Raw genomic sequence first — 22,901 nt, 5'->3', positions numbered from 1 at the left:
TGCGTCTGCAGAATTTTCCCCAAGTCGCCGTCGAGAGACATTGATGGACCGGTACTTGCCAACTTGGGCGAACTGGAGAGGGCATGCCCCGCCCACTCTGCCCCTCATTCCTGGCACTCCTCACCCCCGCCCCCCTTTGCTGCCACGCTACCCCTGAGATGGCCGTGAGAGCTCTGGGGCTGGCAGTGATGGGGTAGTGCTGGGGACCGGTGGCTGGACTGAGCTGCTGGGGGACCCCTGTAATTTGTGAATAGCCAGCCCCCATTGCTGGGTGTGGCAAGTTTTTCACCTAATGTTGGCGTTCTTTTTGCTGCTAGAGAGGTGTGGTTCTCTTCAGTGCGTGTTGCCAGGGACATTGGGCTTCTGGACGTGCATAGTGCTGTGGGTTTGACCACAACTTTGCACCTGGCTCTCCCGTTGCTTCTTGAGCTGCCTGCTGGGCGTGTGCATCGGCTCTTAGGTGTGTGTCCAGCTGACCCAATCCTACATCATACTCCATCTCTGGCCCCTGGCAACCCGAGGGCAGTGAGGCCATGCAGTGTGGGTCCTCTACTCTCTTGTGGCTGTGATAACCTCATCTCACAGGTGTCATGTCATACGGGAGATGTAATATTCCCAGAATTGTTAGGCACTGTCACCTGAGAAGAGGTGGCTGGTGAGGCTGAAGCAGGCCCTGCTGGTGACGGTCTCCCTGGGTCTCCCCTTTGGGGATTCCATGCACATAGATGGGTGGTTATGTCATGCTTTCCAGGGCTGGGGCTAAGTTGAACAAGATGAGGGCTGGAAGTTCAAAGAAAATGGGGCCACTCTTGTCCTGCCCTTGGGGCCCTTGCCTCTTCCCCCCTGCCTATTGGTGGTGTGTGGAACTCAGGAGTGGTGACTCTATCCCGACCTTAGTCTCTTGTCCTTTGCTTCAGGGCATCAGTGTGGCTGTGGTCCTCTGATGCAACAGATGCTTTTTTTATCTTAGGAGGCATGCAGCAGACTGGTGGGATGGCTCTCCCCAGGGCACGGAGGGCCACTTGCAAGACCCATCCCACCGCTCTGCTGCATGCCTCCTTGGTGTGTGAGCATGTGTCACCTACTCTCTGTGGTGCCTCTGGAGTTGTACAGGTTGTCCCTCAGGTGCTGAAAATCAAGCAGTGCTGTTTCCTATTCCCAGCAAACCCCTTGTGTCACCACTGTGGCGGTGTGTCCTGTGCATAGCATTCTTGGGCGCCTTGATGGTAAGGTGGCACACCTGTCCCACTTTTGGGGCAAGTACCTCATTGTGGTCATGCTTACTGTGCTAGAGGGACTGAGGTTGCCAGGTGAATGCCATGAATACCTTTTTGCCAGGACTTGTGTGCAATAGTGGGAGGCTGGGCAGTACAGAGAGGGGCTCAGTCAGACTTCAGGGTTAGGGTTAGGGTGAGGGACAGTTTCAGAAACTTGGTAGGACATGGGTGAGGATATTAGCTCAGGATAATGTCAGGACTTTAGATATTGACGGCCGCAGGGCCTTAGAGACAGTGTCAGGGCCTGACTTAGGACGAGCATCAGAGCGTCTGTTAGGTACAGTGTCAGGGACTGAGTTAGGTGTATTGTCAGGGCCTGAGTTAGGACAAGCCTCCAGGCCTCAGTTAGGGACAGGGTCACGGCCTCGGGACTAATTTCAGGGCCTTAGTTAGGGACAGCATAAGGCCTTACTTTGCAACACTTTCAGGACCTTAGTAAGACATGGATGTGGATATTAGCTCAGGATAATGTCAGGACTTTAGATATTGATGACAACAGGGCCTTAGTTAGACACAGTGTCAGGCCTGCGTTAGGACTAGCATCTGGGCCTCTGTTAGGAATGTCAGGGCCTGAGTTAGGAATAGTGTTAGGGCATTAGTTAGGGACACTTCTGGGCCGGATTTAGGAAGAGCATCTAGGCCTTAGTTAGGGACAGTATCATGACCTTGGGAATAAATTCAGGGCCTGAGTTAGGCACAGCATAAGAGCTTCAGTTAGCATAGAGTCAGGACAGTTGCTAGGGACAGGGTTAGGGGAAAGTTGAGGGATCGTGTCAGGAAATGACCTAGCAATAGTGTCAAAACCTTAGTAACTGATAGTATCACGACCTTATTTAGAACCAGTATCAAGGATTCAGGTAGGGACAGCATCAGTGCCTGACTTAGGGAGAGCTACAGGGCCTGAGTGAGGCGTAGGGTCAGGCCCTTAGCTGGGGAAACTGTCAGGGCATGATGTAGGAGTCGCATCAGGGCCTTTGTTGGATCAGCAATAGGGTCTTAGTTAAAGACATGATCAGGGCCTGAGGTAGTCACAGTGTCAAGACCTCAGTTAGGCATAGCTCCAAGGCCTGAGTTAGGCACAGCCTCAGGTCTTCACTTAGGGACAGCAACAGGGCTTTCTTAGGGACAGTGTCAGGACCTTGATTAGAAATGGGCCAGGATATTAGCTTAGGATAGTGTACGGATTTTAGATATTGCTGGTAGTAGGGCCTATATTAGGGACAGATTCCGGGCCTTCGTTAGAGACAGTGTCAGGGTCTTAGTTAGGACTTATCTGGGCCTTAGGGACAGTTCTGGGCCGGATTTAGGACGAGCATCTAGGCCTTAGTTAGGGACAGTGTCATGGACTTGGGACTAAATTCAGGGTCTGTGTTAGGCACAGTGTAAGGGCTTCAGTTAGCATAAGAGGCAGGACATTTGCTAGGGACAGGGTTAGGGTAAAGTTTAGGGATCGTGTCAGGAAATGAGCTAGGGATAGTGTCAAGACCTTAGTCACTGAGAATATCAGGGCCTTAATTAGAACCAGTATCAAGGATTCAGGTAGGGAGAGCGTCAGTGCCTGACTGAGGGAGAGCAACAGGGCCTGAGTGAGGCCTAGCGTCAGGCTCTTAGCTGGGGACACTGTCACGGCATGATGTAGGAGCTGCATCAGGGCCTTTGTTGGGTCAGCAATAGGGTCTTAGTTAAAGACATGATCAGGTCCTCTTTTAGGGACAGCCTCAAGGCCTCACTTAGGGACAGCATCAGGGCTTACTTTGGGACAGTTTCAGGACCTTAGTGAGACATGGGTGAGGGTATTAGCTCAGGATAATGTAAGGACATTAGATATTGACGGTAGCAGGGCCTTGGAGACAAGAGATATTGACAGTAGCAGGGCCTTAGAGACAGTGTCAGGGCCTGACTTAGGACGAGCATCAGAGCATTTGTTAGGTACAGTGTCAGGGACTGAGTTAGGTGTTGTGTCAGGGCCTGAATTAGGACGAGCCTCCAGGCCTGAGTTAGGGACAGGGTCACGGCCTCGGTACTAATTTCAGGGCCTTAGTTAGGGACAGCATGAGGGATTTAGTTAGCATTAGAGCCGCGACATTAGTTAAAGACATGGTTAGGTTAAGGTCTAGGGATAGTGTCAAGACATGACCTAGGGATAGTGCCAAGACCTTAGTTACTTGGAGCATCAGGGCCTAATTTAGGACCAGTGTTAGGGCTTCAGGTAGGGACAGTGTCAGAGCCGGACTTAGGGAAAGCGACAGGGCTTGAGTGAGCCCTAGCGTCAGGGCCTTAGCTAGGGACAGTGTCAGGGCATGACTTAGGAGTAGCATAAAGGCCTTGGCAGGATCAGCCTCAGGGGCTTTGCTAAAGCCAATATCAGGGCCTCTGTTAGGGACAACCTCAGGGCCTCACGGACAGCGTCATGGCTTACTTGGGGACAGTTTCAGGACCTTGGTAAGAGATGGGTGAGGAAATTAGTTCAGGATAGTGTCAGGACATTATCTACACACACAGCTGGGTGAGACATAAGGCTGGACACTTGGGGCTGAGAGGACTGATGAGGTTCGGGGAGCAAATAGAGACGCTTTGAAGTAATACTGCATGCTACACATTCAATGGGTCTCAACTCAACAGCAGGGCCTTAGTTAGGGACACTGTCAACGCCTTAGTTAGGACTAGCATCAGAGCCTCTGTTAGGTACCGTGTCAGGGCCTGAGTTAGGAATAGTGTTAGGGCATCAGTTAGGGACAGTTCTGGGCCGCATTTAGGACGAGCATCTAGGCCTTAGTTAGGGACAGTGTCATGGACGTGGGCCTAAAATCAGGGTCTTTGTTAGGCACAGTGTAAGGGCTTCAGTTAGCATAAGAGGCAGGACATTTGCTAGGGACAGGGTTAGGGTAAAGTTTAGGGATCGTGTCAGGAAATGACCAAGGGATAGTGTCAAGACATTAGTCACTGAGACTATCAGGGCCTTAATTAGAACCAGTATCAAGGCTTCAGGTAGGGAGAGCGTCAGTGCCTGACTGAGGGAGAGCTATTGGGCCTGAATGAGCCTAGCGTCAGGCCCTTAGCTGGGGACACTGTCAGGGCATGATGTAGGAGCCGCATCAGGGCCTTTGTTGGGTCAGCAATAGAGTCTTAGTTAAAGACATGATCAGGGCCTGAGGTAGTCACAGTGTCAAGGCCTCAGTTAGGCATAGCTTCAGGGCCTGAGTTAGACACAGCCTCTCACCTTCACTTATGGACAGCGACAGGTCTTTCTTAGGGACAGTGTCAGGACCTTGGTTAGAAATGGGTCAGGATATTAGCTCAGGATAGTGTCCGGATTTTAGTTTTTGCCGGCAGCAGGGCCTATATTAGGGACAGATTGTGGGCCTTAGTTAGAGCCAGTGTCAGGGCCTTAGTTAAGACTAGTCAGGGCCTTAGTTAGGGAGAGCATTAGGGTATCAGTGAGGATAAGAGGCAGGAAATTAACTCGGGACAGACTTAGCTTCCAGGCCACGGGTAGTGTCAGGAAATGAGCTAGGGATAGTGTGAAGACCTTAGTTATTGAGAGCATCAGGGCTTTAATCAGGACCAGCGTCAGGGCTTTAATCAGGACCAGTTTCAGGGCTTGATACCGGGGCAGCGTCAGAGCCTAACTGAGGTTCGGCAACAGGGCCTAAGTGAGGCCTATCTCTGGGGCCTGAGTTAGGGACAGTGTCAGGGCATGACCGAGGAGTAGTATGATGGCCTCTGTAGGATCAGCATCAGGGTCTTGGTTAAAGACATGCTCAGGGCCTCTTTTAGGGACAGCCTCAGGGCCTCACTTAGGGACAGCGTCAGGGCTTACTTTGGGACAGTTTCAGGACCTTGGTAAGAAATGGGTCAGGATATTAGCTCAGGATAATGTCAGGACTTTAGATATTGACGGCAGCAGGGCCTTGGAGAGATAGATATTGACGGTAGCAGGGCCTTAGAGACAGTGTCAGGGCCTGACCTAGGACGAGCATCAGAGCCTTTGTTAGGTACAGTGTCAGGGACTGAGTTAGGTGTTGTGTCAGGGCCTGAGTTAGGACGAGCCTCCAGGCCTGAGTTAGGGACAGGGTCACGGCCTCGGGACTAATTTCAGGGCCTTAGTTAGGGACAGCATCAGGGATTTAGTTAGCATAAGAGGCTCGACCTTCGTTAAAAGACATGTTTATGTTAAGGTCTAGGGGTAGTGTCAAGGCATGACCTAGGGATAGTGCCAAGACCTTAGTTACTTAGAGCATCAGGGCCTAATTTAACCTCAGTGTTAGGGCTTCAGATAGGGACACCGTCAGAGCCGGACATAGCTAGGGCGACAGGACTTGAGGGAGGCCTAGCATCAGGGCCTTAACTAGGGACAGTGTCAGGGCATGACTTAGGAGTAACATAAGGGGCTCAGTAGCATCAGCCTCAGGGGCTTTGCAAAAGCCATTTTCAGGGCCTTTTCAGGACATTTGCTAGGGATAGGGTTAAGGTAAAGTTTAGGGGTCATGTCAGGAAATGACGTAGGGATAGTGTCAAGACCTTAGTAACTGACAATATCAGGCTCTTATTTAGGACCAGTGTCAGGGCTTCAGGTAGAGACAGCATCAGAGCCTGACTGAGGGAGAGCAACAGGACCTGAGTGAGGCCTAGCGTCAGGCCCTTAGCTGGGGACACTGTCAGGGCGTGATGTAGGAGCCGCATCAGGGCCTTTGTTGGATCAGCAATAGGGTCTTAGTTAAAAACATGATCAGGGCCTGAGGTAGTCACAGCATCAAGGCCTCAGTTAGGCATAGCCTCAGGGCCTGAGTTAGGCACATCCTAACGCCTTCGCTTAGGGACAGCAACAGGGCTTTCTTAGGGACAGTGTCAGGACCTTGGTTAGAAATGGGTCAGGATACTAGCTCAGGATAGTGTGCAGATGTTAATTATTTCCGGCAGCAGGGCCTATATTAGGGACAGATTCCGGGCCTTAGTTAGAGACAGTGTCAGGGCCTTAGATAGGACTAGTCTGGGCTTTTGGTAGGGGGAGCATTAGGGTTTCAGTGAGGATAAGAGGCAGGACATTAGCTCGGGACAGAGTCAGCTTCCAGGCCAGGTGTAGTGTGAGGAAGTGAGCTAGGGATAGCGTGAAGACCTTAGTTTTTGAGAGCATCAGGGCCTTAGTTAGGACCAGTGTCAGGGCCGTAATCAGGACCAGTGTCAGGACTTGATGTAGGGATAGCGTCACAGCCTAACTGAGGTACGGCAACAGGGCCTAAGTGAGGCCTATCTCTGGGGCCTGAGTTAGGGACAGTGTCAGGGCATGATTTAGGAGTAGTATAAAGCCCTCTGTAGGATCAGCATCAGGGTCTTGGTTAAAGACATGTTCAGAGCCTCTTTTAGGGACAGGCTCAGGGCCTCACTTAGGGACAGCGTCAGGGCTTACTTTGGGACAGTTTCAGGACCTTAGTAAGACATGGGTGAGGATATTAGCTCAGGATAATGTCAGGACTTTAGATATTGACAGCAGCACGGCCTTGGAGAGAATAGATATTGACGGCAGCATGGCCTTAGAGACAGTGTCAGGGCCTGACTTAGGACGAGCATCAGAGCATTTGTTAGGTACAGTGTCAGGGACTGAGTTAGGTGTTGTGTCAGGGCCTGAGTTAGGACGAGCCTCCAGGCCTGAGTTAGGGACAGGGTCATGATCTTGGGACTAATTTCAGGTCCTTAGTTAGGGACAGCATCAGGGATTAATTAGCATAAGCCGCTCGACATTAGTTAAAGACATGGTTAGGTTAAGGTCTAGGAATAGTGTCAAGACATGACCTAGGTATAATGCCAAGACCTTAGTTGCTTAGAGCATCAGGGCCTTATTTAGGACCAGTGTTAGGGCTTCAGATAGGGACACTGTCAGAGCCGGACTTAGAGCAACAGGGCTTGAGTGAGGCCTAGCGTTAGGGCCTCAACTAGGGACAGTGTCCGGGCAGGACTTAGGAGTCGCATAAGGGCCTCGGTAGGATCAGCCTCAGGGGCTTTGCTAAAGCCATTTTCAGGGCCTCTGTTAGGGACAGCCTCATGGCCTCACTTAGGGACAGCATCAGGGCTTACTTAGGGACAGTTTCAGGACATTGGTAAGAGATGAGTGAGGAAATGAGCTCAGGATAATGTCAGGACATTAGATATTGATGGCAGCAGGGCCTTAGTTAGGGACACTGTCAAGGCCTTAGTTAGGACTAGCATCTGGGCCTGTGTTAGGTACAATGTTAGGGCCTGAGTTAGGAATAGTGTCAGAGCCTTAGTTAGGGAAAGTGTCAGGGCAGGATTTAGGACGAGCATCAAGGCCTTAGTTAGGGACAGTGTCACGGCCTCGGGACTCATTTCACGGCCTTAGTTAGGGACAGCATCAGGGATTTAGTTAGCATAAGAGGCTCGACATTAGTTAAAAGACATGTTTATGTTAAGATCTAGGGGTAGTGTCAAGGCATGACCTAGGAATAGTGCCAGGACCTTAGTTACTTAGAGCATCAGGGCCAAATTTAGGATCAGTGTTAGGGCTTCAGATAGGGACACCGTCAGAGCCAGAATTAAGGAGAGCGACAGGGCTTGAGTGAGGCCTAGCATCAGGGCCTTAATTAGGGACAGTGTCAGGGCATGACTTAGGAGTAACATAAGGGCCTCGGTAGGATCAGCCTCAGGGGCTTTGCTAAAGCCTTTTCCAGGGCCTTTTCAGGACATTTGCTAGGGATAGGGTTAAGGTAAAGTTTAGGGGTCGTGTCAGGAAATGACGTAGGGATAGTGTCAAGACCTTAGTAACTGACAGTATCAGGCCCTTTTTTAGGACCAGTGTCAGGGCTTCAGGTAGAGACAGCATCAGAGCCTGACTGAGGGAGAGCAACAGGGCCTGAGTGAGCCTACCGTCAGGCCCTTAGCTGGGGACACTGTCAGGGCATGATGTAGGAGCCGCATCAGGGCCTTTGTTGGATCAGCAATAGGGTCTTAGTTAAAGACACGATCAGGGCCTGAGGTAGTCACAGCATCAAGGCCTCAGTTAGGCGTAGCCTCAGGGCCTGAGTTAGGCACATCCTAACGCCTTCGCTTAGGGAAAGCAACAGGGCTTTCTTAGGGACAGTGTCAGGACCTTGGTTAGAAATGGGTCAGGATATTAGCTCAGGATAGTGTCCGGATTTTAGTTTTTGGCAGAAGCAGGCCTTATATTAGGGACAGATTCCGGACCTTAGTTAGAGACAGTGTCAGGGCCTTAGTTAGGACTAGTCAGGGCCTTAGTTAGGGAGAGCATTAGGGCATCAGTGAGGATAAGAGGCAGGAAATTAACTCGGGACAGAGTCAGCTACCAGGCCAGGGGCAGTGTCAGGAAATGAGCTAGGGATAGTGTGAAGACCTTAGTTATTGAGAGCATCAGGGCTTTAATCAGGACCAACGTCAGGGATTTAATCAGGACCAGTGTCAGGGCTTGATACCGGGACAGCGTCAGAGCCTAACTGAGGTTTGGCAACAGGGCCTAAGTGAGGCCTATCTTTAGGGTTTGAGTGAGGGACAGTGTCAGGGCCTGAGGTAGGAGTAGTATTATGGCCTCTGTAGGATCAGCATCAGGGTCTTGGTTAAAGACATGTTCAGAGCCTCTTTTAGGGACAGGCTCAGGGCCTCACTTAGGGACAGCATCAGGGCTTCCTTATGGACAGTTTCAGGATGTTAGTAAGACATGGGTCAGGATATATGCTCAGGATAGTCTCAGGACTTTAGATATTGACAGAGCAGGGCCTTAGTTAGGACCAGCACCAGAACCTCCTAGGAATCATGTGAGGTCCTGTGTTAGGAGTAGTGTCAGGGCCTGAGGCAGGTGTAGTGTCAGGGCCTTCTGTTAGGTACAGTGTCAGGGCCTGAGTTAGGAATAGTGTCAGGGCCAGATTTAGGACGAGCATCAAGGCCTTAATTAGGGAGTGTCATGGCCTTGGGACTAAATTCAGGGCCTGAGTTAGGCACAGCATAAGGGCTTTAGGTAGCATAAGAGGCAGGACTTTAGCTAGGAACAGGGTCAGGTTAACATCTAGGGATAGTGTCAAGACCTTAGTTACTGAGAGTACCAGGGCCTTACTTAGAACCAGTATCAAGGATTCTGTTAGGGACAGCATCAGAGGCTGACTTAGGGAGAGTCACAGGGCCTGAGTGAGGCCTAGCGTCAGGCCCTTAGCTGGAGACACTGTCAGGGCATGATGTCGCAGCTGCATCAGGGCCTTTGTTGGATCAGCAATAGGGTCTTAGTTAAAGACATGATCAGGGCCTGAGTTATGAATAGTTTAAGTGCCTTACTTAGGGACAGTGTCAGGGCCTGAGTTAGGGACAGTGTCAGGGCCTGAGTTCAGAGTAGTGTGAAGGCTTAAGTTAGCGCCAGTGTCAGAGCCTTAGTTAGGACTAGAATCAGAGCCTTTGTTAGCTATTGTGTCAGGGACTGAGTTAGGGACAGGTTCATGGCCTTGTTAGGACTAGGGTTAGGGTTAGGGTTAGGGTTTTAGGGTTGGGGTGGGGTTAGGGTTTACGGTTTAGGTTTTAGGGATTAGGGTTTAGGGTGAGGGTGAGGGTGAGAGTGAGGGTGAGGGTTAGTGTTACATTTCCAGAGCACTCGAACAGCATCAGGACCACATTAGTAGCCAGACCAACATGCCATGGAAGTTTTCGTCATGGCCCTAGTCTGAGCTGCCATGAGAAAACACTCTGCTTAGAATTCTTCGAGGACCTCGTACCTGAAGTCACTCTACTCAAGGAGAAAGTCAGCATCCTACCATGCTGTGTCGCTAATGGGACACTCAGCGTGAGCACTTGCCTCAACCTGAGGCCCTGAGTATATATGCAGAGAGGGAGGCATGCAGCTGTTTCCATGAGGTCTTAGTGGCTGTTCTGCTGTATTTTAAAGAAGTACCCTTTTCAGGATTCCTAGGCCCCTCGGGTGTGCATCATTATCCTTCCAAGATCAGTGAGTACCTCCAGACCTCTGTGGGCCTGCTGAGCAACATCAAGGCCCATAGGTTCCTTGGAGGTCCTCTGTGTATGACGAGTGATGGGCAACACACTGCACATTACTTAAGGAGAGCTGCATTTCCAGAGCTCTCAAACAGCAGCAGGACCACATTAGTAGCCAGTCCAACGTGCCATGGAACTCTTCGTCATGGCCATCGTCTAGGCTACCATGAGAAAACATTCTGCTTAGAATTCTTCGAAGACTTTTCCTGTAGTCACTCTGCTCTAGGAGAAATTCATCATCCTACCATGCTGTGTCACTAACAGGGCACTCAGCATGAGCACTTGCCTCAAGGTAAGGCCCTGAATTGCCGTGCAGAAGCGGAGGCGTGCAGCAGTTCCCATGACGCCGTAGTCGCTGCTCTGCATTATCTTAACGGCAGTACGTTTTTCAGGACACCTAGGAGCCTCGCGTGTGCACCCTATTCCCTGCAGGAACAGTGAGTACCCACAGGCCCCCCTGGGCCTGCTAAGCAACTGCCAGGCCCTTAGCCCTTCGGAGTCAGTCTGTGTATGCTGCTTGTAGGGCAACACACTGCACTATTTTTTCGGACAGCTTGATTTCCCCAGCACTCCCACAGGTTCACCAACACCGTTTTAGCACGTCCAACATGCCGTGGAAGTCTGACTCATTGCCCTAGTCTGAGATGCACTTAGAAAAACACTCGGTTTCCCATTCTATCTAGGAGCTCTTGCCTGAAGTCACCCTGCCTCCAGGAGAAAGTCGGCTTGCGTTCCGACTGCATCTAAAGCCCAGTTCTTCGTGTAACACTGCAGGCTTTTGAAGAGCCACAGGCCCAAGGACTAGCTAGGGCGTTCCTTGGTTGAGGCAGTTCAATAGATGCAGAACATCCTGCTTCGAGAAGTTGATTCAGGGAAGGAACCAGTGGGTAACTTGTGTCTTTTTTGACTTGTTAGAAACCACAGGGATGTATGCTGCGTGTGCCCATGGAAATGGGGCCTGATGGAACTAGCCATGCTTTCCCATTTTGAAATCTCCATTCATGCTTCCTTGAAGCTACCTGAAATTCACTGCCATTGACAGTCCTCTAGCCACTGTAGGCATAGCACTTGGAAAAAAACAGGTTTCCTCTAGCTAAACCGGGTGATTCCATGGCTGGGGTGGTGGTCAGCGTGCCATGCTCTAGAGCTAATGGGAAACTCAACGTGAGTACTTGTCTCGAGGAAAGCCCCTGAGTATCCGTGCAGAAAGCAGGCATGCAGCTGTTTCCATTAGGCCTTAGTCGCTGTTCTGCTGTATTTTAAAGGAAGTACCCTTTTCAGGATTCCTAGGCCCCTCGGGTGTGCATCATTTATTTCCCTCCAGGATCACTGAGTACCTCCAGACCCCTGTGGGCCTGCTGAGCAACATCGAGGCCCATAGGTTGGTCCCTCAGAGGCCCTCTGTGTATGCCTAGTGATGGGCAACACACTGCATGTTCATTACGGAGGGCTCTCTTTACAGAGCCCTTCAACAGCCTCAGGCCCACGTTTCTGGCCAGTCCGACGTGCCATGGAAGTCTTCGTCATGGCCGTCATTGGAGCTGCCATGAGAAAATATTCTGCTGACAATTCTTCTTGGACCTCGTACCTGAAGTCACTCTGCTTGAGGAGAAATTCAGCATCTTTCCATGCTGTGTCGCTCACGGGGCACTCAGCATGAGCACTTGCCTCACGGTAAGGCCCTGAATTGCCGTGCAGAAGCGGAGGTGTGCAGCAGTTCCCATGAGGCCGTAGCCGCTGCTCTGCATTATCTTAACGGCTGTACGCTTTTCAGGACACCTAGGAGCCTCGCGTGGGCACCCTATTCCCGGCAGGAACGTTGAGTACCCCCAGGCCCCCCTGGGCCTGCTAAGCAACTGCCAGGCCCGTAGCCCTTCCCAGCCAGTCTGTGTATGCCGAGTATAGGGCAACACACTGCCCTCCTTCACGGGACAGCTTGAAATCCCCAGCACTCCCACAGGTTCACGAACACCCTTGTAGCACATCCAACATGCCGGGTAAGTGTGACTCATTGCCCCAGTCTGAGCTGCACTGAGAAAAACCCTCGGCTTCGCATTCCATCTAGGACCTCCTGCCTGAAGTCACCCTGCCTCCAGGAGAAGGTCGGCTTGTGTTTCGACCGCACCTAAAGCCCAGTTCTTCGTGTAACACTGCAGGCTTTATAAGAGCCACAGGCCCGGATGTCTAGCTAGGGTGTACCTTGTATGAGGCAGTTCGCTAGATGCAGAACACCCTGCTTTGAGGTTTTGATTCAGGGAAGGAACCACTGGGTAACCTGTTTCTCTTTTGACTTGTTAGTAACCACAGGGATGTATGCTGCGTGTGCCCATGGAAATGGGGGCCTGTTGCAACTAGCCTTGCTTTCCCATTTTGAAAGCTCCATTCATGCTGCCTTGAAGCGACCTGAAATTCACTGCTGTTGACAGGCCTCTAGCCACTCTAGGCCTGCTTTTGGGAAGAAAATGAGTTTCCTCTATCTAAACCATGTACTTCCATGGCCAGGGTGGACCTCTGCCTGCCATGGGCTAGAGCTAAATGGAAACTCAATGTGAGTACTTGCCTTGAGGAAAGGTCCTGAGTATCCGTACAGAAAGGGAGGCATGCAGCTGTTTCTATGAGGTCTTAGTCGCTGTTTTGCTGTATTTTATAAGAAATACGCTTTTCAGGACTGCTAGGCCCCACGGTTGTGCATCATTTCCCTCCAGGAGCACTGAGTACCTCCAGACCCCTGTGGGCCTGCTGAGCAACATCGAGGAACATAGGTCGGTCCCTCGGAGGCCCTCTGTGTATGCCGAGTGATGGGCAACACACTGCACGTTCCATAAGGAGAGCCACATTTCCAGAGCCCTCGAAATGCCTCAGGCCCACGTTTCTGGCCAGTCCGACGTGCCATGGAAGTCTTCGTCATGGCCATCGTCTGAGCTGCCATGGGAAAACATTCTGCTTACAAGTCTTCTAGGACCTCGTACCTGAAGTCACTCTGCTTGAGGAGAAAGTCAGCATCCTACCATGCTGTGTCACTAACGGGGCACTCAGCATGAGCACTTGCCTCGAGGTAAGGCCCTGAATTGCCGTGCAGAAGCGGAGGCGTGCAGCAGTTTCCATGAGGCCGTAGCCACTGCTCTGCATTATCTTAACGGCTGTACGCTTTTCAGGACACCTAGGAGCCTCGCGTGGGCACCCTATTCCCGGCAGGAGCAGTGAGTACCCCCAGGACCCCCTGGACCTGCTAAGCACCTGCCAGGCCCGTAACCCTTCAGAGCCAGTCTGTGTATGCCGAGTATAGGGCAACACACTGCCCTCCTTCATGGGATAGCTTGAAATCCCCAGGCTCCCACAGGTTCAGTAACACCCTTCTAGTACGTCCAACATGCCGGGTAAGTCTGGCTCATTGCCGTAGTCTGAGCTGCACTGAAGAAAACCCTCGGCTTTGCATTCCATCTAGGACCTCCTGCCTGAAGTCACCCTGGCTCCAGAAGAAGGTCGGCTTGCATTCTGACTGCCACTAAAGCCCAGTTCTTCGTGTAACACTGCAGGCTTTTGAAGAGCCACAGGCCCGAGGCCTAGCTAGGGTGTACCTTGGTTGAGGCAGTTCGCTAGATGCAGAATACCCTGCTTTGACGTTTTGATTCCTGGAAGGAACTACTGGGTAACCTGTGTCTCTTTTGACTTGTTAGAAACCGCAGGGATGTATTCCGCATGTGCCCATGGAAAGGGTGCCTGATGGTATTAGCCTTGCTTTCCCATTTTGAAATCTCTATTCATGCTGCCTTGAAGCTACCTGAAATTCACTGCTGTTGACAGGCCTCTAGCCACTATAGGCCTGGCTCTGGGAAGAAAATGAGTTTCCTCTATCTAAACCAGGTGCTTCCATGGTCGGGGTGGACCTCAGCCTGCCATGCTGTAGAGCTAAGGGGAAACTCAACGTGAGAAGTTGCCTCGAGGAAAGGCCCTGAGTATCCGTACAGAAAGGCAGGCATGCTGCTGTTTCCCTGAGGTCTTAGTGGCTGTTCTGCTGTATTTTAAAGGAAGTACCGTTTTCGGGACTCCTAGGCCCCTCGGGTGTGCATCATTTCCCTCCAGGATCACTGAGTACCTCCAGACAGGTGTGGGCCTGCTGAGCAACATCGAGGCCCATAGGTTGGTCCCTCGGAGGCCCTCTTTGTATGCCGAGTGATGGGCAACACACTGAACATTCCTTAAAGAGAGCTACATTTCCAGAGCCCTCAAACAGCCTCAGGATCACAGTTCTGGCCTGTCCGACGTGACATGGAAATGTTCGTCACGGCCCTCGTCTGAGCTGCCATGGGAAAGCACTCTGCTCAGAACTCATCGAGGACCTCGTACGTGAAGTTACTCTGCTCGTGGAGAAAGTCAGTGTCCTACCATGCTGTTTTGGTAACGGGACACTCAACGTGTGCACTTGTCTCAAGGTAAGGCCCTGAATTGCCGGGCAGAAGCGAAGTCGTGTATCAGTTTCCATGAGGCCGTAGCCGCTGCTCTGCATTATCTTAACGGCAGTTTGCTTTTCAGGACACCTAGGAGCCTCGCGTGGGCACCCTATTCCCGGCAGGAACGGTGAGTACCCCCAGGCCCCCCTGGGCCTGCTAAGCAACTTCCGGGCCCGTAGCCCTCTGGAGCCACTCTGTGTAGGCCGAGTATAGGGCAACACACTGCACTCTTTCTTGGGACGGCTTGAAATCCCCAGCATTCCCAGAGGTTCACGAACAGTGGTCTGGCAGGTCCAACATGCCGTGGAAGTCTGAATCATTGCCCTTGTCTGAGCTGCACTGGGAAAAACCCTCGGCATCACATTCCATCTAGGACCTCCTGCCTGAAGTCACCCTGCCTCCAGGAGAAAGTCGGCTTGCGTTGCAACTGCATCTAACGCCACGTTCTTCATGTAACACTGCAGGCTTTTGAAGATACATAGGCCTGAGGGCCTACCTTGTGCATTCATTGGTTGACACAGTTCTCTAGGTGCAGAACACCTTGCTTCGAGAAGTTCATTCAGGGAAGGAACCAGTGTGTAATCTGTGTGTCTTTTGAATTGTTAGAAACCACAGGGATGTATGCTGCATGTGCCCATGGAAAAGGGGGCCTGATGGTATTAGCCTTGCTTTCCCACTTTGAAAGCTCCAACATGCTGCCTTGAAGCTACCTGAAATTCACTGCTCTTGGCAGACCTCTAGCCACTGTAGGCATGGCTCTGGGAAGAAAATTAATTTTCTCTAGCTGAACCGGGTGCTTCCATGGCCGGGGTCGAGCTCAGCATGCCATGCTCTATTGCTAAAGGGAAACTGAATGTGAGTAATTTCCTCGAGGTAAATCCCTGAGTAGCCATTCAGAGAGGCAGTCATGCAGCTGTTTCCATGTGTTCTTAGTGGCTGTTCTGCTTTATTTTAGAGGAAGTACCCTTTTCAGGACTCCTGGGCCCCTTGGGTGTACATCATTTTCCCTCTAAGATCACTGAGTACCTCCAGACCCCTGTGGGCCTGCTGAGCTACATCGAGGCCCATAGGTCAGTCCCTTGGAGGCCCTCTGTGTATGTCGAGTGATGGGCAACACACTGCACATTCCTTAAGTAGAGCTACATTTCCAGAGCCCTCGAACAGCCTCAGGACCACAGGTCTGGGCAGTCCGACGTGCCATGGGAATCTTTGTCATGGCCGTCGTCTGAGCTGCCATGGGAAAACAGTCTGCTCAGAATTCTTTGAGGACCTCGTACCTGAATTCACTCTGCTTGAGGAGAAAGTCAGCATCCTACCATGCTGTGTTGCTCACGGGACACTCAGTGTGAGCACGTGCCTCAAGGTAAGGCCCTGAATTGCCGTGCAGAAGCGGAGGCGTGCAGCAGTTCCCATGAGGCCGTAGCCGCTGCTGTGCATTATGTTAACGGCTGTACGCTTTTCAGGACACCTAGGAGCCTCACGTCTGCACCCTATTCCTGGCAAGAACCCTGAATACCCCCAGGACCCCCCTGGGCCTGCTAAGCAACATCCAGGCCCGTAGCCCTTTGGAGCCACTCTGTATATGCCGAGTGTAGGGCAGCACACTGCACTCTTTCTTGGGACAGCTTGAAATCCCCAGCATTCCCAAAGGTTCACGAACACCGTTCACGAACACCGTTCTGGCAGGTCCAACATGCCGTGGAAGTCTGAATCATTGCCCTTGTCTGAGCTGCACTGAGAAAAACCCTCGGCATCACATTCCATCTAGAACCTCTTACCTGAAGTCACCCTGCCTCCAGGAGAAAGTCGGCTTCTGTTCCGACTGCATCGAAAGCCACGTTTTTCGTGTAACACTGCAGGCTTTTGAAGAGCCGCAGGCCCGGAGGCCTACCTAGGGGTTCCTTCATTGAGGCAGTTCGCTAGACACAGAACACCCTGCTTTGAGGAGTTGATTCAAGGAAGGTACCACTGGGTAACCTGTGTCTCTTTTGACTTGTTAGAAACCACAGGGATGTATGCTGCATGTGCCCATGGAAATGGGGGCCTGATGGAACTAGCCGTGCTTTCCCATTTCGAAAGCTCCATTCATTCATGCTGCCTTGAAGCTACCTGAAATTCACTGCTGTTGACAGGCCTCTAGGCACCGTAGGCATGGCTGTGGGAGGAGAATGAGTTTTCTCTAGCTAAACGGGGTGCTTCCTTGGCCGGGGTGGAGCTCATCGTGCCATGCTAAAGGGAAACTCAACGTGAGTACTTGCCTCAAGGAAAGGCCGTGAAAAGACGTGCCTTTTCACAGGCAGGGAACATAGGAGATATTAGGACTTTGTGTGCAGAAAGGGAGGTATGCAGCTGTTTCCATGAGTCCTTAGTCGCTGTTCTGCTTTATTTTAAAGGAAGTTCCCTTTTCAGCACTCCTGTGTCCCTTGGGTGTGCATCATTTCCCTCCAGGATCACTGAGTACCTCCAGACCCCTGTGGGCCTGCTGAGCAACATCGAGGAACATAGGTCAGTCCCTCGGAGGCCCTCTGTGTATTTCGAGTGATGGGCAACACACTGCACGTTTCTTATGAGAGCTACATTTCCAGAGCCCTCGCACAGCCTTCAGTACCTCATTTCTGGCCAGTCCGACGTGTCATGGAATACTTCGTCACGGCCATCGTCTGAGCTGCCATGGGAAAACACTCTGCTTAGAATTCTTCAAGGAACTCGTACCTGAAGTCACTCTGCTCGAGGAGAAAGTCAGCATCCTACCATGCTGTGTCGCTACCGGGACACTCAGCGTGAGCATCTGCCTCGAGGTAACACCAACTGCATGCTGTGACCCATCTCAGCTGTGAGAACACAAGTCACAAGCATGTGCTGTGTCCTGTGAGCCTCCCAGCCAGTCCCTGAAGGTGAGGGCGGCCCTGCAGACCCCAGCCCTCTCCTCCACGTCTAGTAGGTAGAAGACCCACTTCTCCTTGCCATTCCAGAAGCGGTTCTGGGGTTGTCCTGGGAGGGCTTCTGCGGTTATGCAGGCTGAGCCCCTGTTGCTATGCCGCCACTTCCCCACAAGATCCTCCAGAGCAAGCTGTTTGCCCTGTTGCCTGAATGACCTCCCAGAAGTTTTCTCAGGAAAGAATCAGGGGTTTCTGTAGCAGCATCTGCAGGCAGCTCTGCATCTGGACCCACGTTCACATCTTCTGTGTAAACACCGAGAACCTTCCCTCACATGTGCCCCCGGGTGACCACCTCCGCATGCCGAGCACAGGCCCCAGTGTGGGCGTCAGACTGACCGCCCGTCTCAGCCTCCTGTTGTTGTCAGAGCTGCTCCAGGCCCTGCTCAAGCCCCGTGCACCCAGCTTTCACAGGGCTGTCCTCCACCCCCACCTTCAGCAGGAGTTCACCTAAGTATTTAAGTGAAGGGGTCCAGAGATAAGAAAGGAAGCTGCAAACAAAGAAACAGGTGGAACCATCTGGGACCAAGATGGCAACGAATGTGACCTCCAACAGACCCCGAATCTCATCACGTGTTGAATTTACTATATCAGCATATTAAGTGACACACCAACCGGCGGCCATGGCTGGACGTGAAGGACCAGAAACGGGTAAAAGGAGGTGGTACCCCAGCTCCTTGGAAACAGCCCCGCCCCTTCCCCAGAAGGCCTCTTCATCCCATCACTAGCCTCCCTCCTCCTCCCTTTGTCTTTACTGTTTAAAATTAAACCTCTCTCTCCAGGAGGGCGAGAAGGTGACCTGTGAACTCAGTTCCCGCTTCTCCACTCTTTGGCCACTGAGTAGAGCCTGTGCTGTGTTGGTCTCGGCTTTGGTTCTGTGCTTTGCCTACTTGAACCCACGTGGAAAAAGGAAACCTCCCCCGCTGAGGCAGAGCGCCTCGCAGGCTGGGGCCCGAGCAGGGTCCCCATGACTTCACCTGGTAACAGTCTGTAAGGGGACGGTGGTCTCTGCCCATGGGGTGGGGAGGGAACACCTACAGCCACAGCACCGGCTCCGTGGACGGCACGGCCCCTCGTGGGCCTGGACCGTGTGCTCTCGTCCCCCCACGCCTGACACCCCTGACAGTCGTGACGCGGTGACACTGGCTGCTGGGCGTCCAGTCAGGAGGGATCAGAGGCAGCACCTGGTGCCAGGTGAGACGTGCCTTTTCACGGGCAGGGGACATAGGAGATATTAGGACTTTGTGTCTAGAAAACAAACCAAACGGCTAGAAGGTGATCTGAGCCGTGGACTGGAAACCCATGTGCGCGGTGAGGGCTCCCACTGGACACTGGCTCGGGGGCTTCCGCACAGGCGAGACCACAGCCGTGCTTCCCGCCCAACCCCTCCAGGCCTCCCTGCGGGTACAGCTGGGCCTGCGCCCCTCAGGCTCCCCGACCCAGAGCCTGGAGGGCTGATGCTGGCAGGGCCTGGGAACGCGAGGGGTCCCTCCACCAACGCTGCTCGGCCCCTCCTGCCCAGTGACCAGGGGAGGGAAGCCCTGTGGAGTCTGAGGCCCGGCACAGGCGAAGCTTGCACCCCTTCCCAGGACCCCCGGCCCCGCCCTGCTTCCTCAGGCCCACCGCCTGCCCCTCCCGGTGCCCGCGTCCCACCGACCCACATTCCCGGTGTGGACGTCCACGTGCACAAGCCGCTCCGTGTCCTCTTCCCACATGGGACACCCCCATCCCTGCTTCTCCCTAATGACGGCCTGGACCCCGAATATTCTGGGCAGGAAGAGGGCCGAGGAGGATGCCGGCCTGTCCCGCCTGCCTCCCGGGGGCCCAGACACAGGGCTCGGGGGCTGCTGGGCCTTGAGGTCTGGATGCTCCCAGGTGTGGGATGAACCTGTCACTGCCCGCTGGAGCTGCTTCTTCCGAGACTCAGGAAACAGGGGGACCCACCAAACGGAGCCCGTCCCCAGGCTCTGCTGCAAGTCTGCTTGGATTTGCTCTCCCGATCCTGAAGACAGACCTGCGGGAAACAGGGCCTGCGATTCCCACACTGACAGTGTTCTGTGGAATTTCCACTAGACCCCTTCCTACCCTGTTCTGAGCGAATTAGTAGTCAGTCCATGCTACCATCACCCCACGAGCAGACCAGGAAGCTGAGGCTCCGAGAAGCCAAGTAATCCAGCCGGAAGCACAGCTGTGGGACACGGAGTGGGGTCTGCACCCGCCGCCCGCCCAGGGGGACTGCCCACTCCCTGCAGCTTCCACACCTGTTCCCTTCACCCCCCTCCCAGGACCAGCTCACAGAGCCTCCTCTTGGGGGGATTCACTTACCTTCTCTAACAGGATCCATCTCACTATCCTGTTCTGGGATCACCCGGAAGGCTTGTCACTCTGAAGCACGTTCAGCCTCACGTCACCAGGGCAGCATTCCTGGATCACACTCACCACCTGCACGTCCACTCCCAGCTCAGACCCAGAAAGGCCCCCTCGGCCCCGAGCCCCATGGCTCTGCCTGGGCTCCCACCCCCTCCTGCCTGGTCCGTCCCTCTCATGTCCCCTGCAGCGTCACCAGGAGCTCCCACCTGCCCCAGACAGGCTGTCTGCTCTGTCCTGGGGAAGCCTCCGTGGTGTCAGGTGGAAGACACAAGAGGTACCCGTGGGGCCTCCCTCATGCAGCACAGTGGCCAGCACCTGCCTACTGACCTCATCACTCTAGATGGACAGGGGTTCAGGGGGCCCGTGGCATCTCCCGGTTCTCATTTCATCCCAGCACTGCCCACAGGGAAGTTGCTAAGCAACTCTGTGCCGGCTGCACAGAGAGGACGCTCATACACATGCCCCCCTCCCAGCACACAGGGCTCTCGTGGCCAGGCCCCTCCCAGGATATGGAGCTCACCTGGGCAGGAACCCAGCAGCCCACGGGGCTCTCGTGGTCAGGCCCCTCCCTGGATATGGAGCTCACCTGTGCAGGTACCCAGCAGCCCACAGGGCTCTCGTGGTCAGGCCCCTCCCAGGATATGGAGCTCACCTGGGCAGACACCCGGTAGGGCTGGGCACACAGGAACCATGCACGTAGCCCTCATTGCAGAGCACCGCCAGCTCACCTGTCGCTCAGAGCTGACACAGAGCACCTCAGAGCAGGACCTGAACTGACAAACAGCAGCTCCAGGACATGTCTGTGACACTGGGCCTCACTCTGTGCGGCCTCCTTCCGCCTGGTCTTCCAGAGGCCCACTGCACCCGGGGCACCAGGCCTCTGTCTCCACCCACCACCCCTCCTCTCCCTGACTCCTGGGTTCCTCTCATTAGGAGAGGGTCTTCTTGAAGTTGTCTCCCACTCATGGGACAGATAAAATTATTAGAAAACAAGCCAGAGCTGCAGCCCCTTGTCTATCCTGACTCAGGAGCCCACACCTGTTCCTTGGACCTGGCTGGTTCAGCAAGGTCCATTTGCTGCAACTGTGAGCCCCTGAGGGGTGAGGATTGGCTGACCTGGGCAGCCTGACCGTGCGGGCCAGCCCTCCCCAGGTGTGCCTGGGTTGAGGTCAATATAAACACCACTCCAGGCAGCAAGAGCCCCTGCAGCTGTGCCTGACGCCATATTCTCTGCCCCGTCAGCAGTGTCGGGGCTGGGCTGGTGGGTGGGAGTGAGGGGCTACGCCTTTGTGGGTGGCCCAGTGTGAGCGGGGCTCTGCTGGACTTTCTGCAGGAGTTGCCGGGCTGCCACCTGCTAAAGAAGAGGATGTGTCACCCATACCTGCCGCTGGAATTTCTCCCCGGGCAGAGGTGAGGAAGGAAAAACGCAGTGGGGGCTGGGACAGGAGGGGTACCTCAGGCAGGGAAATGGAAAGATTCCGGAAGAGCGCCCGGGGCCAGGACCATCCTGGCTGGCCTGCAGGCACCAAGTTGGCCTGCGTGCTGTCGCTGGGGTGGCTCCACGGCCCTTCCTGTAGGCTTTCGAGTCCTTGCACACATTCAGGTGTTTTACCTGGGAAGGGTGGGAACAGTTCAGCAGCAGCTGGCCTGGGGCTCAGCTCACGTTTACTCACAGACGCCTCGGCACCGTCCCCCAGCTTTGCAATGAGGACGCTCCTTGCGGGGTGGGGGGCTGCTGGCTGCATGCGAGACGATTCCCCACCTCTGACCAACTTCAGAATTGTCTACCACTGGAGCAAGTGCCCTGATAGGGTTTTCCTCTGTATAACTGGTGGGTTCTGTTTATTTATTTATTTATTTTTTGGTTCAAGGTAGATTTTATTCCTCTTTTTTTGTATTTATAGATATAAGCATGGAAATAATTCATTCCTATAAATACATGTATGTGAAGGGAATAACTTTTTTTCTGTTTTTTAAATTTTATTTTTAAAATTTTATTTATTTTTCTATACAACAAGTTCTTATTGGTTATCTATTTTATACATATAAATGTATACATGTCAATCCCAATCTCCCAGCTCCTCCCCCCCCCCCCCCCCACGGCTTTACCCTCTCGGTGTCCATACGTTTGTTCTCTACATCTGTGTCTCTATTTCTGCCCTGCAAACTGGTTCATTTGTACCATTTTTCTAGGTTCCACATATATGCATTAATATACAATATTTGTTTTCCTCTTTCTGACTTCACTCTGTAGGATAGTCTCTAGATCCATCGACGTGTCTACAAATGACCCAATTTCATTGCATTTTATGGCTGAGTAATATCCCATTTTATATATGTACCACATCTTTATCCATTCGTCTGTCTCAGGGCATTTAGGTTGCTTCCATTACCTGGCTATTGTAAATAGTGATGCAATGAACATTGGGGTGAATGTCTCTTTTTGATTTATGGTTTTCTCTGGGTATATGTCCAGTAGTGGGATTGCTGGATTATACGGTAATTCTATTTTTAGTTTTTTAAGGAACCTCCATACTGTTCTCCATAGTGACTGTATCAATTTACATTCCCACCAATAGTGGAAGAGGGTTCCTTTTATACACACCCTCTCCAGCATTTGTTGTTTGTAGATTTCCTGATGATGCCCATTCTAATAGGTGCGAGGTGATACCTCATTGTAGTTTTGATTTGCATTTCTCTAATAATTAGTGATATTGGCTTAGGGTAAGGATTAGGGTTAGGGATAGGGTAAGGGTTAGGGAATGGGTACGGTTTAGGGAAAGGGTTAGGGTACGACAATGGGTTAGGTTTAGGGTATGTGATAGGGTATGGGGTAGTGTTAGTGTACGGGTTAGGATTAGGGTACG

The 22,901-nt window shown here is 52.7% G+C and overlaps 1 long non-coding RNA gene across 1 annotated transcript; it reads left to right on the top strand.

Annotated features, from left to right (window-relative positions):
* Positions 1-806: 806 nt before the first annotated feature.
* Positions 807-8,071, top strand: LOC125963481 (uncharacterized). Its single transcript, XR_007475495.1, has 3 exons — positions 807-1,578; positions 3,231-5,748; positions 7,997-8,071. It is a non-coding gene; the product is annotated as an uncharacterized LOC125963481 (long non-coding RNA).
* The last annotated feature ends 14,830 nt before the right edge of the window (positions 8,072-22,901 follow it).

The sequence above is a fragment of the Orcinus orca genome, chromosome 2 (assembly GCF_937001465.1).
Source record: "Orcinus orca chromosome 2, mOrcOrc1.1, whole genome shotgun sequence".
NCBI lineage: Eukaryota > Metazoa > Chordata > Mammalia > Artiodactyla > Delphinidae > Orcinus > Orcinus orca.
This window is presented reverse-complemented; position numbering and strand designations above follow the sequence as displayed.